The sequence below is a fragment of the Adiantum capillus-veneris genome, chromosome 17 (assembly GCF_014529385.1).
Source record: "Adiantum capillus-veneris isolate H3 chromosome 17, ASM1452938v2, whole genome shotgun sequence".
In the NCBI taxonomy this organism is placed as follows: Eukaryota; Viridiplantae; Streptophyta; class Polypodiopsida; order Polypodiales; family Pteridaceae; genus Adiantum; species Adiantum capillus-veneris.
The window spans coordinates 126,895,259-126,913,084 of record NC_140947.1 but is presented as its reverse complement, the minus strand read 5'-3'; the positions used below and the strand labels follow the sequence as shown (position 1 = coordinate 126,913,084).

Genomic DNA, 17,826 nt, shown 5'->3' with positions numbered 1-17,826 from the left:
ATAAGGGTATGAAAGTGTTAGCCAAGAAAGGATCAAGGTCAGTTTATGGAGTTACATGCGATTCACGTGAGTGGATGACAGTACTGTGTTGTGTTAATGCAATTGTTCAAGAAATACCCTCTTACTATATTTTTAAGGGCAGTCCCATAACAACTAACTACATTAGGTTTTGTGAGCCTGGAACCGCCATGGCTGTACAGAAAAAGGCATGGATGACATGAGAGTTTTTTCAAGCATGGCTTAAACCCTTTGATGATGCTATTTCACTACAAGGCAAAGAAAACAGACACCTCTTGGTCCTTGATGGACACGGAAGTCATGTCTCACTTGAGGTAGTGGCCAAAGCAAAAGAGAGCGGCATAGATATTGTCACACTGCCAGCCCACACATCACATAAACTTCAGCCATTGGACGTATCAGTATTCAAGCCATTAAAAGTACAATTTCGGAAGGAGAGGGATAAATGGCAACAGAGAACAGCTTTGAAGCAAGCAAGCAAGACAGATATGTCTTCTATTGTGGCAACAACAATAAGTTTATCTTTAACGAAAGCTAACATAACAGTAGGGTTTCGAGCAACAGGGATATGGCCACTAGATTTTGCAGCAGTTAAGTTTGAAGGTATGCCCTGCAATCACATCAACCTTGTTGAGGAGACAAGTCCACTTGACGAGATAGAGTCACAAGTACCCAACACGTCAATTGAGCAGCCCATAGAGGATGAGGTTGAGGCCATACTAGCTCTCAATACTCTCGCATCTCAGCTCCAAAAAGAAAATAGAATTTCTTCTCAGCAAGAAAATCGGACACATGCAATAAGCTTCACCCAGCTTTTGGAGGGAGCTGAAATTTCAAACTACACACCTTGCGACTCAGAACCACATTTCTTCACAAAAGACGAGTGCAATTGGGACATAACACCCAACCAAATTACCACGAATTACATGGAAAACCAAGTAAGTTCTCCTACTCTGCTAGTAGAGCCACAAAGAGTTCAAGACACACGGTTTTCTAATGAAAATGCAGCTTAGGCACAAAGAGTTCAAGACACACAATTTCCTAATAGAAATGCAGCTCCTGTTTTGACTTTTCAAGCAAGCATATCTCAAACTAGACATATCACTGATAGTGCTCGAATTCCAACAATAACAAGTCATCAAGAAGCAAGGTTTCCAAATGAAAATGCCGCTCCAACAACAACTGTTCAAGAAGGCCTAACTCAAAACAGACGTGTCACTAATGTGGTTCAAATTCCAACAGCAACAGCTCATCAAGAAGCATGGTTTCCAAATTCAAATGCAGGTCCAACATCAACTACTCAAGAAGGCACATCTCAGCAAAACCGTATCATTGATATGCTCCGAGTTCCAATGTCAGAAGTGTGTGTGCGTCAAGCAAATCGTGAGGCTTTTGTAGAATACACAAATAGTCTCATTTTAACATCTACACAATACATTGAAAGTATGAGAGCAAAGAATGCAAAGAAAGAAGAGATAGCCAAGGCAAAAGAGGAGAAGCACATTGAAAAAGAAAAGAAGAGACTTCATTCACTTGTAGAGAAAGAGGCTTCGACAAAGAAAGACCCATGCCCGAGAAGCCAAACTTTCGAGAAAAGATTGGGAGATTCAACAACAGCTCTTTGAAGAAAGATTACGATTAGTCTTGTGGGAACAAGGTTCATAAGAAAGCTTACAATTGAGGCCACTTCAGATAGATCAGCCTTATCACGCCTTGGCGCAACGGCATCAAATGCAAAAGTTGCGTGCTAAACGAGCTCAAGAATGACTGCATTACTCAAGCTCAATTTTGAAGCACTTCACTATTCTAGGCGAGCAGTAACTTTTTGGAACAGTGTTTTGTATCAAGGTTAGATATTTCAACAAGTTTTACAGTACATGTTAAAACTCAATCCCTCCTACTCGCGATTCCCAATCTTGGGGTTGTACTCCTGCAACAATATACCTAGTTTCTATCAAAGCAATAATCGTAGTACTACCAATCAGTTTATGTTTCATGCTTAACATGCCACCTGCCCTTTTTGGTGTATAAAAGTACTTGTATGTAACAATTGAAGGTGCAACGGCTAAAGTTTTGTTTTATGGGTAGTATGTTTAACACACGATGTCTCCCGTTAACACATGATACATCCCCATTTCTCACACAACATCAACTACTATCTATTATGACAACACAAAGTTTATCGTTCACATTTCTTCATACAATATCCCCTTCCTATCAATGTCTTACTGCATCATATGCATTTTGTCTTTCAATGCGTCAACTGCATTTTGTCTTTCAAATGCTTGTTTTATTCTTTGGGACAACCTTCAAATATTGTTAGCCTCACACACTATTAGCCATTCATTATGGTTTTCAACAAAAGTTTAATCTCAGTCACATTTCAAGCAGTAGGCTGTAGTCAAATCAAGAACGTTCGCAAAGATTTTAGTTCTCAATGAAGGTGAATCTCGGCCACATTAGAAGCACTCAAATCAAGAACATTCACATACATCCATTATTGCTGATTGAGAGTCCTCAGCTCAAAAGTATATCTCTGCACAAGCTCCACATATTAACACTCCCTAAACATTCACAAACATCCATTATTGTTGAGTGAGGCTCGAGAGTCCTCACCTCAAAGTAAATCGTTGCGCAAGCTCCACATGTTACCACTTCCTACACCAAGTTATTTTTAGCAGTCCTGAAAGAAAACCTTACAGTCAAAGGCAACAGACTGCACATCAACTCAAAAACCAAAAAAGTGCAGAGAGCAACCATTCATTGAATCACTCTTGGCTCTGCAGATGGCAGATGCGAGCCTGGTTTTTCTTTGTCAGCTGACTCTTTTGGCATTCTCCTGCAAGGGCTAAGAGAGGTGCGGTACATATATGAGAGCTTGAGAGGCTGCGGCATGTCTAAGGTCAAGGATACATCGTTCAAAATGGCAAGAATATGCATGTGCAGAAATAGACCAGCTGCGAGCTTTATGCATTTCCAAACGCCACTCAAAACATCATTGTGAGCTCCCCATTCTTTTGTTTTCTTAGGTCGTGAACATTACGTTGCCTTTCATGACGAGCTTATTATCAGAGCCTCAGAGGTAAGTTTGCTTCAAGACCATATCCTGTTTAACGCTTCTTCTTTCGCTCTGTCATGGTCTCTTCCGTCTCTCATATCTACCCCGATCTCCATCATAGGAGGTTCCGCTCGAGCACAAGGGCTAGTGGCATCCTATCCCTCTCGACCTCATTAGCTGTGCCGACAAGATTGCCAAGAATTGGGTCAAATTACTCTGGGTTTGAGGTGTTGATATCCTGGAAAAACTAGTGATGTAAGGCAAAGAGGGCCTCTTGCAGGGACTTCACAGTCCAAGGAGATATGTAGTCAGAGCACGCGCCAAGCAGTGCCTCATCATTGGCAAGGAAATCAAAGACATGGGATACAATAGAGGGGGGCACCGTGAGGCAACCTTCGGCTTTGACTACAGGCGAGCCAGGGAAGACGAGTTTTAGTATATTGCGGTGAAATCTCAATTGTGTGGCAATCCTATGCTTGGCAATGGGGCAGATAAAATCCATATCCACCCTTGGCTAGCTCGGCCCATTGCGCAGAGCTTGAGCGCGTGAGGAGGCAATGTAGTGAAAGGGCAGGTGGAACTCGTAGCGCTGTAGGTACAGTGTGCCTTCAATGTACACGGGTTGAAGCACGTGTGTTGGAGGTGGCACCTTAATAGGCGTGAAGGGATAGCATCTCGCTGAGGAGCCTCCAAGTGTCTACCCGTGAGTGGCTACATACCCCATCCCAAACTGAGTGACTTAGAGCATTAGTCGTCTCTCTTCTGGGCACTTATCATCCAAAGGGAGAATCCTAGGTGGAAATGTGCAAGGGGGGGGGTTGGTATCCCCACTCACGCTCGTTTTTTTAACAAAGGAATCAAAGAATTTGTGTGGAAACCCATTTTCCTTCACTGCCATCTCACCATATTACCTCCAGATGTTCAGGGACACGTGGTGGTGCTACCAATGCCCTAACCGTGTGATTTGGCAAAAAATCAATCATGATACCAACTTGCCAAGTTAGGTGTCTCTATACTGGCTCCTCTACCCTACCTCTTGTGTAATCTTTTCTTTTAGTACATCTTCTTCAGCCTTTGAGAGCTGGACCATTGGCACTGTATCAGTTTCGGTTATGTGTACTTGAAATTCCTCCGTGCCACTTAGCTCTTCTGCTGGTTGTGTCTCCATCTCAAAAAATGAAGCTGAGGGGATCTCTATGTGTGGCTAATCTGAAGTTCCTACCTCTTCTTGTGTTTTTGGCCGTCCCTCTCTCAACAGTTGGTTGACTCTTTGAAGCTCAGTTATTTCTGTCAGCAGCTCATCTTCTCTTTAAAGCCACATTAAAGCCAGGTCTCTGGGTTGAGACTGCTCCAGTTTAAGCTCAAACTCGAGGTCCTTGTTCTTTTTGTCTAATGCTTTGTAGACCTCGTCTGTTCCTTTGATCGAGGCTACGGCTAGATTCTCTCGTATTTGCCGCAAGAAAATTGCATGATCATTTATTCTTTGTTCTGATTATTGTAGTGAGACGTTCGCTACATCTAACTCTACTTGCATTTTTTAAACTGACGGGGTTGTAGTTAGAAGTTTGTTTGTAACTTTTGTCAGCTGTTCATCTTTTGCTTTGCAAGCATCTGATAACTTTGTGAGTAGGTCACCTAATTCCTCCATCTCTTTCTGCTGTTTATCCCTTGCTAGCTAATGTTGTGCAGCTTTAGTTTTCAATTCCTGCACTTGCCTTTGTAGATCTGTGATGACGTTTAATTTGTCGTCTAGCTCCCCTGGAGTGCGTCAATCACCATCTCTAATTCTTTGGCCCTTGTGCTACTACTAAGTGCGCTATTTGGAGTCTTTCCGTCATGTCGTGCATTTTATTGGCATACTTGTTGACTTGCAATATCATCGTTCGATTGCCAATCCTCGTTTTTGGCTAGCTGCCTAGATGTTTTTGCAGTCTCTTGTGTATCTTTTGGCTACATCATGGTGGCTGGTTGTTGTTGCCCTTGAGGTTGTGGCTGGTCTTCTTCCGCTTTGTCATCCTGAGGCTTTGTGGATGCCTCAGCCTTTTCTTGCTGTGTTGAGGTGGAAGGTGTTTCCTCGGCCTCCTGTTCTCTAGGTTCCTCAAACTTTGTGTTGTCCTCTGGTGCAGGACTCACTGCCCTTTCTGGCTCTTTGTCTTGCTCTTTTTACTGCTCTTGTGTAGATTCAGCTGCCTGTTGTGCAAAGCCAATTGCTTCTCTTTGTTCAGGCTCTGTCTCCTTGGTGGGCTCAGTTTCTATGGCTTTACTTGGTGGTGGGCTCGGCATGGGTTGATCATGCTTTTCTGAAGCAGATGAAGAAGGTTGGGGAGACACATCACCTTGATCATGCTGTGATGTTCCTTGTGTAGTTGCTTCCTCTGCTTGCTTTTTCTATTCCATCGCCTCTTTAGCTTTCCATTCCGCTTCTTGGGCTTCTTTCAACTTTAAAGCTTCTGCTTCCTGATACATTTTCTCCAGTAATTCTGAGGGATCTTCTGCCTATTTCCTCGTATCGTGCTTTGTTATTGCCCCTTTGAGTTCAATGGGTACCCACTTTGCCGGGTCCTTGCCTTGTGCTTGGCGGGTGCGTTTGTAAGAGTGCTTTTCTCTTTCAAATTGGGTCTGTTTTTGTACAGGTTCCTCTTGGTGTGCTGCCACAGCTTTTGTAAGGACACCGGCAAGGCCGGACTAGACAAGGGCAAGGACGGGCTAGGCAGTGTGGAAAGGGAGTCCAACGAGGGCAAAGGGCCAAGGGCCATGCTATATAGTGGGTGGTTGGGTGGTGGACTCCTAGGTTCTAGTTACCCTTGTCTAACATTGGTATCAAGAGCTTGGTTCTTTTTTTGGGAAAGGAACAGCCATGGAGGAGGGGAGCCACACAATCTTGCATGAGTAAGTTGCATGTCGGGGTCAAGGGATCGTGGAGCACCTCTCCTGTGAGGAGGACGACAGACCAAAAACTGTGGGCAACTCCCCTTGCAAGGGGAAGCTGCCGAGGCAAGACCTGCACCAAACACAACCCTTGCGGGCTCTACGGCATCTCGCCGGGCGGGGGAGTAATTCTCGACCCAGGGTCGAAGCCCCTTGCACACTGCAGCGACCGCCATGGCTTCATCTCCCTCACCGTGTGCTACTGCAAGCGGCCATAGCCGGTGACCTTGTGTCTTTACACATTCTATGGGCGCCCAACCCCTCGGGGGTTAGTGGCCAAATCCTTTTTTCAAATACAAGGGGCGGTACCCATAGTGGGGTACCTCCCCTCCCTCATGTGCGGATTCAGAAAGGCTCGGCATATTGACACGGCTGGCAAACACTTCGACACACCAATTATCTGCGTATTACCGACAGAAACTTGGAAATTTAATTAAAGCATTCCGACGGGAGTTCAAAGTACCATTATCTTCCAAAATCAATTAACGGTTGCAAGCATAAATGATTCGGCTACCAAGGAATTAAGGAATCCCCTATACGACAGACATTTCGGATCGATTTCCACCGGGATACTATCAATTTTGACGGAATTAGCAAAGCTAATTACACTTTGTAAGTGCTCTCAATCTTAGGTATTTTTCTGACTATTCCTTGCACCGCATAGTGTTCCCATGGATTCAGATATCAATATGACTTTTGATTTTGAGCAAAGTACGCCTGATCCTGCCCATGATGGCCCGCGGCTGGATCCTCTCAAGGAGAGTACCCGCGACACTACGGCAGGTGATGACACTTATGAATTGCTCGACATTCAAGAATTTCGTGCACTTCAGACACGTATGTCAGTCATGGACGAAAGTTTTAAAGCTTTAAATGCAAATGCCACTAAACTATCCACATTAGTGATTCAATTAATGCAACAGCAGTCCAAGGGTCCTACTAACATACACATGCATGAGCAAGTTGCTACACAAGGGCAAGGCCCTTCTAATCTAGGGCAAGGCCCAACTGCTGATACTTTGTACACTCTCACTGCAAAAGAGGTGGATGAGTTGTTGAAAAACACCAAACCACCGATCTTTAAGGGAGAAGACCGAGACCGCAATAAGGATGCAGTGAATATCTTTCTCAGCAAGTGGGATGGAATTCACGCCTTACAACGTATTCTGGACGTATTCAGAGCTCTGCAAACTCTAGAAGGCAAGGCCTACAAATGGTGGATGTCTCTCAAGGAGAAGAATATCATACCACAGAGTTGGGCAAATTTTGAAGCTATGTTTAACAAAGAATTTTTGCCTACAAATGAGGCAGATCGGAATTAGACGGCTTGGGACACATGTTCCATGCGCCAATACCCATCATTGCTTGAATATATATCTCACTATCAGGATGTTATCCTCAAGTTGGAAGGCTTAGATAACTTTCAACAAGTATACATGGTCTGACACTAGAGCTTAAGAAGTACATCAAGACCCAAGACCCTAAAACACTTGAGGAAGCCATAGTGAAAGCACATATTCATGATGATCCAGATGAAAAGAAAGCACATAATATTCACGTGCCTGCTAATACACATGGTAATACATGCAGTCAGTATGGGCACAATAAAAGGAAATTTATAGTAGCCAATTCAGATGCATCTAAAAAACCCAACCGGTCCAAAGGCCTCTCTCTCCTGAGGACTTTGATAAAGCTAAGAAAGAGAAATCATGTTTTCAATGTTTAGGAAGCGATCATGGCAAAAAGGATTGTCCCAAGGGGAAATCTGCTGCTCATGGCAAGGAGAAAGTAGTGCACACGGTGCAATTGCTACCTCTTGAGTCTTCCTCACGATTCTCTACATTGGAAGTAACACACATAGAGGTGGTACATGAATGCTGTCTCACAGCTTCCATGTGGCAACAAACCTTTGGACCACATGAGTTAGTACGTATGTACAGATCTCTACAAGGCCACAAGGTACGCATCTTGGTAGATGATGGTGCTACTCACAATTCATCAATTATGGATTGGTGAAAAAACTCAAATTGCCTCAAAGTCTGAGCACCCACCGCTACAAGGTAGCAATGATGAATGGACATGATATCAAAAATTTGGGATACTCAATGCCGAGCTGTTCCGTTGGAAGTACAAGGTTACTCCACATGCTTGGATTTTCAAGTTATGAACATGGAAAGGGCAGATGTGGTCCTTGGTAGGGAGTGGTTGCATAGCCTAGGACCATCACTGAAGTGTAGCTATGAGCACAATAGCTTGATGTTTGAATCCCATGGCGCACATATGTTGTTGTTAGGAGAGAAGGATGTACGTTCTTCACCATTGATTTGTACTACTGAGCTTATGCAGCTTGTTTTTGATAATGAAATAGATCAAGTTTTCTTGTGTTACTCACTGTCTCATTTTCTTTCTAACATTGAATCTGTTGAACATTCCTCAACGCCGCATGCTTCTCTCTCATGTCTTGCACCAATGGCTAATTCCAAACAAGCAAACATTGCTAGTGAGTTACAAAAATTATTAAAGGAATTTCAAGATGTGTTTCCTAATGATTTTCCGCCAAGATTATCGTCGACACGATCGGTGCAACATAGCATCAATGTGGGCTGCAGGCTGTAAACCTGTCAGTAAACAACCCTACCGTATGAGTTATTCAGAAGCTGCTGAGGTGGAAGGTCAGCTTGCTGACTACCTTAGCAGAGGGTATATACAACCTAGTTCTTCACCATGGGCCTCTCCTATCCTATTAGTGAAGAAAAAAGACGACAATATGCGTATGTGTGTAGACTACCATGGCTTAAATGCGGTTACGGTTAAGAAAAAATACCCATTGCCCCAAGTAGATGAGTTGTTTGACAAACTCACTCATGCTCGCATTTTCACGAAAATAGACTTGCGGTCAGGATATCACCAAATCCGTATTCGACTTGCTGATATACCCAAAACTGCATTCCGAACAAGGTTTGTACACTACGAGTTCTTGGTAATGCCCTTTGGGTTAACCAATGTGCCCGCAACATTCATGACACTTATGGATAGTGTCTTGAAACCGTACTTGGGAAAATTTGTCATCGTTTTCCTCGATGACATTCTAGTCTACAATGGTTCTGAAGAAGAACACTTACAACATCTCAAGCGGGCATTCGAGTTGTTACGAACAAACAAATTATATGCCAAGTTATCTAAATATAATGTTTTGAAAGAAGAAATTCACTATCTAGGGCATGTTATTTCAGCTAATGGGCTATATATGGATCAATCCAAAGTGGATACCATCCGGAAATAGCCTTCTCCCAAAAATCTGGAAGAGTTACAATTTTTTTTTGGGATTTGTAGGTTTTTACCGAAGGTTCGTTAAAAACTATATTAATATTGCTGTTCCCATGACGGATCAACTAAAAGGCAAAGCCAAAGCTTTTCAGTGGAGATCCGCTCAACAACACAGTTTTGATACGCTCAAGGATGCATTAGCTACAGCTCCCATACTAGCTATTGTAGATCCTTTGAAACCATTCATTTTGGAAAGGGATGCCAATGATCGTGCTATTGGAGCAGTCCTGTTACAAGATGGACAACCAATTTCATTTGAAAGCAAGAAGCTTGATACAGCTCAACAGAACTACTCTGCTTATGAGCGCAAACTCTATGCAATAGTGTCTGCCTTAAAAACATGGTGGCATCATCTATATGGTGCTCAGTTTGAGATTGTGTTTGACCATGAAAGCATCAAATGGTTTACACAACAAACGGATTTGAAGGGTCGAAAAACCAGGTGGATCGAGATTCTTCAGGAATATGATGCCAAGATTAGGTATCGTAAAGGTCGATACAATGTGATGGCTGATGCTCTAAGTGGTATGCCGGAGATCAATTCTCTCTTGTTCACAGAACTTCGTAGTGAATTTTTGGATTCTCTCAAAGGAAAATATGAACATGATGAAGCATATTCCAAAGTGTGGAGCCATGTACAAATGAGGGATCCTTCTAACTCCAGTGATGGTAGTGTAACGCTAACCTCCACACCTAGTTCTCCTCTATCGAGTGATGAACTACAGCGATGGAAGCATTTCACCATCGACAATGGGTACCTACTCCATAAGGGGAGAGTTTGTGTACCGACGGACACAGACATTCAATGCCAAAGTCTTTATGAATCTCATGATAAGTCGAAGTGCAAGGCACCCGGGTATTAGAAAAACTTATGCTCTCGTACGACGACAGTTTTACTGGCCAAGTATACATGGCTTTGTTCATGCTTATGTCTTGCATTGCCAAAAATGTCAAGTTAACAAAGCCAAGCGCCTGAAAGCAGGAGGACTCTTACATCCTTTGGAGATCCCCAATGGAAAATGGGAAAGCATCTCTATGGTCTTTATTGTGGGTTTACCAACCACTATACGAGGTCATGACTCGGTATGGGTGGTCATAGATCGGTTGACTAAACTATGAAAGTTTATTCCAACCAAATCAATGGTTAAGACACCAGAACTGGCCAAGTTATTTGTGGAAAATCTATACAAATTGTACGGTTTTCCAAGTAACATTGTTAGTGACCGTGATCCCAAGTTTAACAGTCACTTCTGGAGGGCTGTGTTTAAACAATTGGGTACACAACCGAACCTCAGTACAGTCGATCATCCAGAAACAGATGGTCAGACTGAATGAGTTAACCAAGTGCTAGAGGATATTCTAAGAGCATATGTCAGCAAAAAACAGTTAGACTGGGAGGAATACTTACCTATTCTCGAGTTTGCCTACAATAGTGCTAAGCATGTCACAACTCGATTTAGTCCTTTCATGCTCATGTATGGGTTTCAACCTAGGTCACCTGTTACGGTTGGGTTGGCAACTAAAAAGCTCCAACGGGTTAAGGATTTTCTCCAAGACCACATGGATTTCCAAGTACACGACCAGATCTAAGGTTCATAAAGACTTGTGAAGCCAGCCCTGGATAGAGTACTTACCTTTGGATTGACTTGTTGTCATTTTCTTCCACTTGACTGGATTTCACTTTCTATCAAGTTACTGATTCCTCGTCTGCAACCTGACTCGTGTACAAATTTGATCAAGTTAGCTATTCTTTCACCAAGACCGTATAGTTTTTTCTAGCTATTGTGATTGGTCTATGTGTATCACTTCAAATTGAGCTAATTTAGTCAGCAGTTGAGATTTTCAAACTCGACTTTGGCAAAAATCAAAGGATTAATCTACAACCTGGAAACTGACCGAACATGTACCAATTTGGATCCGATTGAACCCAAAATTGCCCGGTGGCTTTGTATTATGCGGGTATAACATTGTACAAGTTCAAAAGTCAAAATTGTTCGCTCTGTGTAGAAGTAGTAAAAAATCATGATTATTTACTTTTGTCAATTTTTTGCACTTTTTGGCTTGGTTTGCCAAGTATACAACCTGTTAAGTCCTTGGACAAGTTTCAACAAGTTTGGACAAAATTTGTTCAAGTTTTTCAACTGTTCCACAGACTCTAATTTCAAGAATCTGGCTTAAGTCTCACTTTTCTGATCCAAATTTCACCAAAATTGATTTGTGTGGTCTACTTGATATACTTGACCTTGTGGTATACTCAAATGTGCAAGATTGTCAATTTTTGAAGCAGATGTAAATAATCGCGATTATTTACTCTAGTTATTTTTTTGCAAGTTTTTGTCCCAACCTTGACACAGATCTATTAAGCACTTCAACTTAAGGTCTCTAGCCAAGTTTCATCAAGTTTCGGCTATTTTTGGTCAAATGGTCATCAGTTTCGTGCCCGCAGACTAACTTTGCAAATTTGGTCAAAATTTTCAATCCAATGATCCAAATCTTACCAAATTTGGTTTGTGGGCTTATTACAACATGGTAAAACTAGTGGTATGCTAACTTAGTAAAAAAATTTAAAAAATGGGATAGATATAAATAATCGTAATTATTTACAACTGATAAAGTTTTGCATCTTTTTGGTCAACTGAGCATGTACACATGATTATCACATCAATATAAGCCTATGAATCAAATTTCATCAAGTTTGGACTATTTTTTCCCAATTTACGCTCAAGTTTCAGAAAGTCAGTACAAACTTTAGTTTTTGCCCAGTTTTTTGCTAGTTTGGTGATCCAAATCCAATGTGCCTTTACAAAAGTTGTTTGTACACATGCAATGAGTCACTGGTATCAACCTTGGTCAAATTTGAGCTGAAAGTAAATAATCGTGATTATTTACTTCAGGCTTGAAATGAACAAGTTTTTGTACTTTTTTCATGGACAGTCTTTTCAAGAGTTATTTTAAGCCTAAGAATCAAGTCATAACTTAATTTGGCCTAAAATGTCAAGAAAAAGTAAATAATATGAGTTTTTGCAAACTCTTGAAATTTTTACCTCAAAGTGTCCTTGAACTTATCCAGTGATTCATACACCTTTTAAGCATACTCTCCAATTGGATTGAGTGGTTTGGAGTCTTTTCATGCTATTTCTAGCCGTAGACCTAAAATTATGCAACTTCAAATACAACTGACAATGATTCTTTTGGAGAGAGCAATGTTCTGAAATCCACCTTGGATCCTACTTACCCTACTTCTAGGTTCTCATGCAATGGGGTTCTGGAAAGTGTCCAAACACTCGTTTTCTTGTTTTTTATGGTTTTCTGAGCATTGATCTTAAAACTTGTCTCGTCTATCAATCATTCTCAAAATCCTAATCTAGCTCTACAATTTTACAATCCTAAAGGCACTTGACAAGTACGATTACTTCCAAGCTACCTCTACACAACAAAAGACGACAATCTTAAGCTATGCGGTTTCTAAAAAGAAAGTTTTTACTCTATGAGATCGTAGAGGAAGTTCAAGGATAACTTCACAAGACGCTCATGTTTTTCCCTAGTTTAGGTATCTTCGATCCCCATCAGCGACGCCAAATGTGGGACGCGTGTCTACGTCATTATCCTATCTTATTGTAGTTTTAGCGAGAACCACGATTAAATTATCAATCCATGGGACGAAGCTGACTCAACTAGTGCATAGAGGCTACAAGGGGTTGTCAATCTCTCGAAAAAAAACAAACAACTCGCATTTAACTCAAGCTACACTCAAGTGACTAAAATCACCAAAAGCCAATCGCTCATCAACAAACAAATCACATCCGTTATAGCATCAAATAATGACATCCAAACGTAACGAAACTTCTAGAACATGTTTATAAGACCTAAGCACACATGCTTATGGTCTCAAATCCCACTTTAGGTCAAGTGTCAAAATTACATTATTAACAGCAGTGGATTTTTGGCCTAGTTGCTTTTTCCCCAGAATGCACCTAAACGCTTAGCAATGATGCCCCAATACCCCACCTATGCTTAGTTTTTTATTTTGAAGTGTAAATTTCTACTTATGATGAAATTAGACCGCAGGTCAGCAACGTCAAAAGCTACGAAATACTGTGAAGTGTTTACGTCAATGCGTAGAGCTCTTACCTGCGATTGCAATGCAACAAATACGCCTGCAATGTGACAACCGGGGAGGGAGTAGGAAGCGCGAGAAGGAGAGAAGTGAACGCCACTAGCTCACGCTGTGTATTTCATTATACAAAACTTACAAATAACTTTAAAATTTTGGCTTTTATACCTTAGCCAAGGTTTTTGGTTGTCAAAACTAATAATTTGGGAGCTCTAACTAAAGACATGTAATGACAGGTTGATACAATGTAGAAGGTTGTAGCCCCGGCTCAACTATTATAAGGTTTATCCCAAAAATAGAAGTTACAATATTCCCGATTTATAAAAAATAATAAGTGTTTTTACATGAGAGCTCTGAAAAATGGTATCCGTGTTAGCTTGTTGCTAACATATAGCTATTTGGCACTAACATAATGTCAATACTTAGGGAAGTGACTTGGATGGGATATGGGGACTCTTTGAGGTTGTCAATCTCAAGAAGTGAACCTAACAAGCAAACACACCAACTCAACAAGAAAACCACCTCTCAATGATCATGAAATTTGCCTATGTTCTTTCTCACCGCTCTAGGTCATCATGTCATTTTAGTACTCGAACGGACTCAAAATGCAACAAAACTTTAGGAGGAGGTCTAAGACACTAGGGGCACTATCCTACCAAGTATGGTCGCCATCCAACAAGATACCAAAATCACGATCCATCATTAAAAAGGTCCTAAAAATTGCAACAAAACTATCCACCAGAAAGGACGCCCTATGGTTAGAAACACTCTCCTATGGTCAAAACACCCTATGATTAGGAACACTCTCCTATGGTCACAAAATAGTGATTTAAGCACTCAAATATGAAGATTAGGCTCACTAACGCATAGTCGTGAACCTCAACAAAACTAAAAATCCTTACACTTGAATGAAAGAGAAAAGAGAGAGGAACACAATGCAAGTTTCAGAATTGAAATCTAATCACCCAATCATTAGAAAAGTTGATTACAAGTTGAAGCTTCGTAGGGGCTTAAGCGTACGTACAAGATAGCTCTTTTCTTCTTCCAAAAGATAATCCCCTTTCACATTAAGTTTATTGACCTTTATACCTAGGGCTTTTTAAATGGTTAATGGCCGGCCAAGACTCACATTGACGTTCACAAATGTCATGAGATAATTACAACTCAAGGAATCGACTTGCTACTCTGGAATCAAGATTCACACATAGTGTAGCTACACTAGCTCAAAAAAATGATAGAGCACAAATGTGGTCTCTGACTACATGTCCAGTCAAGTGGGCACCCGTTCAGTCAATCTGCTAACATGTCTCAATGACTCAATTTGAGGAAGATGTTAAGTCTATCTTCTTGTTATGCTCTCTACTTTCTTTGGGGGATAATTTTTGCATAGCCATAAGTAACAATGCACCTAAAAACACGTTGGTGTAAAATAAAGTAGTGGTAGTTTTCTCAATGAGGAGACTTGTAGAAAATCTCTTGAGCCTACCAAGAGTGGTGATGTTTATGCTGCACAATTTCACAAAGAGAGAGGTTGCACTCATGATCATGCCAAGTTTAGGATCAAAAGGACTCTCATAGTAAGTCTCATAGTCCCATGCACAATGTTGAGTGCTGCCATTTCCATAAAAAAGGGCATGTGAAAAAGGATTGTTGTATTGCATAGAGACAAGAAGTTTAAAGAAACTAAGAAGTCTAACAATGATACAAAGGGCCATACTAAGCTTGAGGAAATCAATGTTGTAGAGTCTCCTAAGACTTATGACATTTCTAAAATGACTCATCCCTCAGAAATCTTGATTTTAACCTCAAATTTCACTGCAAACTCCATTGTTACACAAGATGTTAGTTATGCACATCACTGGATGAGAGATTCTGGTGCAAGTTTCCATGTTATCATGCATAGAGAGATGGCTTTACTCTTATGCGAAGGGCTCGTAGGGTATAGTCAAATTGGGCGATTCTCATGCAATTGAGATTATCAGAATTAGAGACATAAAGCTAGTACTTCCAAGTGGCATGGTATTTACACTAAAGAATGTTAGACATGTTTGAGTTAGCTAAGAGTTTAATCTATGTTGGACAGCTAGATGACTGGGCATACACAACTATGTTTGGGAACAGTTCTTGAATTGTCAAGAAGGAAAATCATGTAATCCTCAAAGGTAAAAATCATGGTACATTGTACTCCATGCATGTGTCTTTTGTAAAATACAACTTAATTTTTGTAGCCAAGCTATCCACTAAGTTGTGGCATAGTCAACTAGGCCAAATGAGCCAGAAGGAAATGATAACTCTAGCACATTTTTCTTTTTATTAGTGTTGAATTTAGTGGTTTTTGTATTTGTGAACATTGTATTTATAGCAAGAAAACTAGAACTATTCATTTGCCATTGAATAGAAGGTGTGTTGAGCCACTTGAACTTGTATATAGTGACATATGTAGTCCTTTGCAAATGAAATTTACTCAAAAGGTGGGGTTTACTCTACTTGGAAGGTTGGTTTTACCCTTTGAAACATAAAGATAAGGTATTCTCTACGTTTTAGAAGTTCCTTGTGTTTGTTGAGAATCAATTAGGCAAAAATCTTAAGGGCTTGAATATTGATAATGGTGAGGAATCTGTGATAGACTTTTGTGTGAAGAGAGGGATTTAGTGGCAGTTTACTATGCCATGCACACCTACCCAAAATGGAGTAGCTAAGCATATGAATCACATGATTTAGGATCATGTTATAGCTATGCTTTCCATGGAAAATTTAACACAAGGCTTTTGGGTTGTTTTGATAATGGTTCATATCATTAACATATGATCACCTAGTATGCCATTGAATTACAAAATTCTACCAAAGGAGTTGTGGTCAGGCAAAAAACCACAGTATGATCATTTATGTGTCTTTCATTTCAAGGCATATGCTAATTTTCCAAAGGAGCTTAGAAACAAGCTTGAACCAAAGTCACACAAATGCATCTTTCTTGGAGATGGTGCAAATGGAGAGATGGGCTATCATCACTAGCACTCGAAATCTTGTAAAACTATTTGTAGTTTGTATGTGATCTTTAATTAATCAAAGATATGTAAGAATACTTTCAAAGGGTTTGAGCACAAAAGAGTCATATTTGAGGATGCTACCTTAGAATCGATAAGAATTTAGAAGTCTAGTGAGGAGCCTTTGACTAGCAATGCTCTAGACAGAGCAAAGAGCAATAGTCAGGGATTGAGATGGTTTGAGCTAGGTTTTATGCTAAGTGACCACGGAGAACCGTCTTGATTCCAAGAATCCATGGAGATGGATGATAAACTGTAGTGGGAGCAAGCTATGCAATCTAAGTATGACTTGATTGTAATAATGAGACTTGGAAATTGGTTAGATTTCCTAAGGGAAAGAAAGCATTACCTTGGAAATGGGTTTATAAGAAGAATTTTACATTGGGAGTTTCGAAGCCTAAGTATAAGGCAAGATTAGTTGCTAAATATTAAAGGTATAGACTTTGAAATTTTTTCACGTGTGGTTAAGATGACTACTTTTGGTATGGTTCTTGAAATTGTAGACTTGGAGTTGGTCCAAATGAATGTGAAGATAGATTTTCTTTAGGATGATCCCCAATACATGCAACAACTTGAAGTGCTTGTTAAGCCAAACAAAGAATAATTAGTATGTAGACTCAGAAAAGCACTTTATGGCTTAAAACAATGATCCAATAAATGGTATCAAAAGTTCAATACATTTATATAGTCTCATGGATATAAAAGGAGTCAAGAGGACCAATACTTGTACATGAAGAATCTCAATGATGGATCACTCATTCTTCTTGTGCTATATGTTGACAACATGCTTATCATTGGGAAGAACTCTCATGAGATTTCGAATTTAAAGCAAATGTTAGGTTAGCTTTTTGCCATGAAGAATTTGGGAGAAGCTAGTCACTTTCTGGGCATGTATATCAAATGTGACACATCAAAGGGCATTCTTGAGTTCTCTCAAGCATTATACATAATTTCTTACATCATTTCAATATGTAGGGGGGAAGGCATCTAGTACTCCAATGCTAACATATGAGATGATTCTCCTAAATTAGATTTTGAGAAGGTCATCAAAATGGCTCAAATTTTGTATTCCTCAATTGTGGTAAAAGAGTGCAACACCAACAATAGAATGGAACGGGTCGATGTTGCAACACCACCTTCCATGTACTCTACTATTTCTACACATTGAAGCACAACATTTAGTGGCAACTACCATACTAGGTAATTTTGGTTTCCTCTCCAGTAACCATTCTCACACCACATGCGACATGAGTATTCAACTCATAGATTCTAGGGGCATCTCACTAGATTTGTGACCCTTAGCAGTACGGTGTTTATCAACTGGGCAAGTCACTAAA

At 40.6% G+C, this 17,826-nt stretch overlaps 1 pseudogene; it reads left to right on the top strand.

The window, feature by feature from the left end:
* The first annotated feature begins 8 nt into the window (after positions 1 to 8).
* Positions 9 to 1,643, top strand: LOC147438043 (uncharacterized; annotated as a pseudogene).
* Positions 1,644 to 17,826: the final 16,183 nt, after the last annotated feature.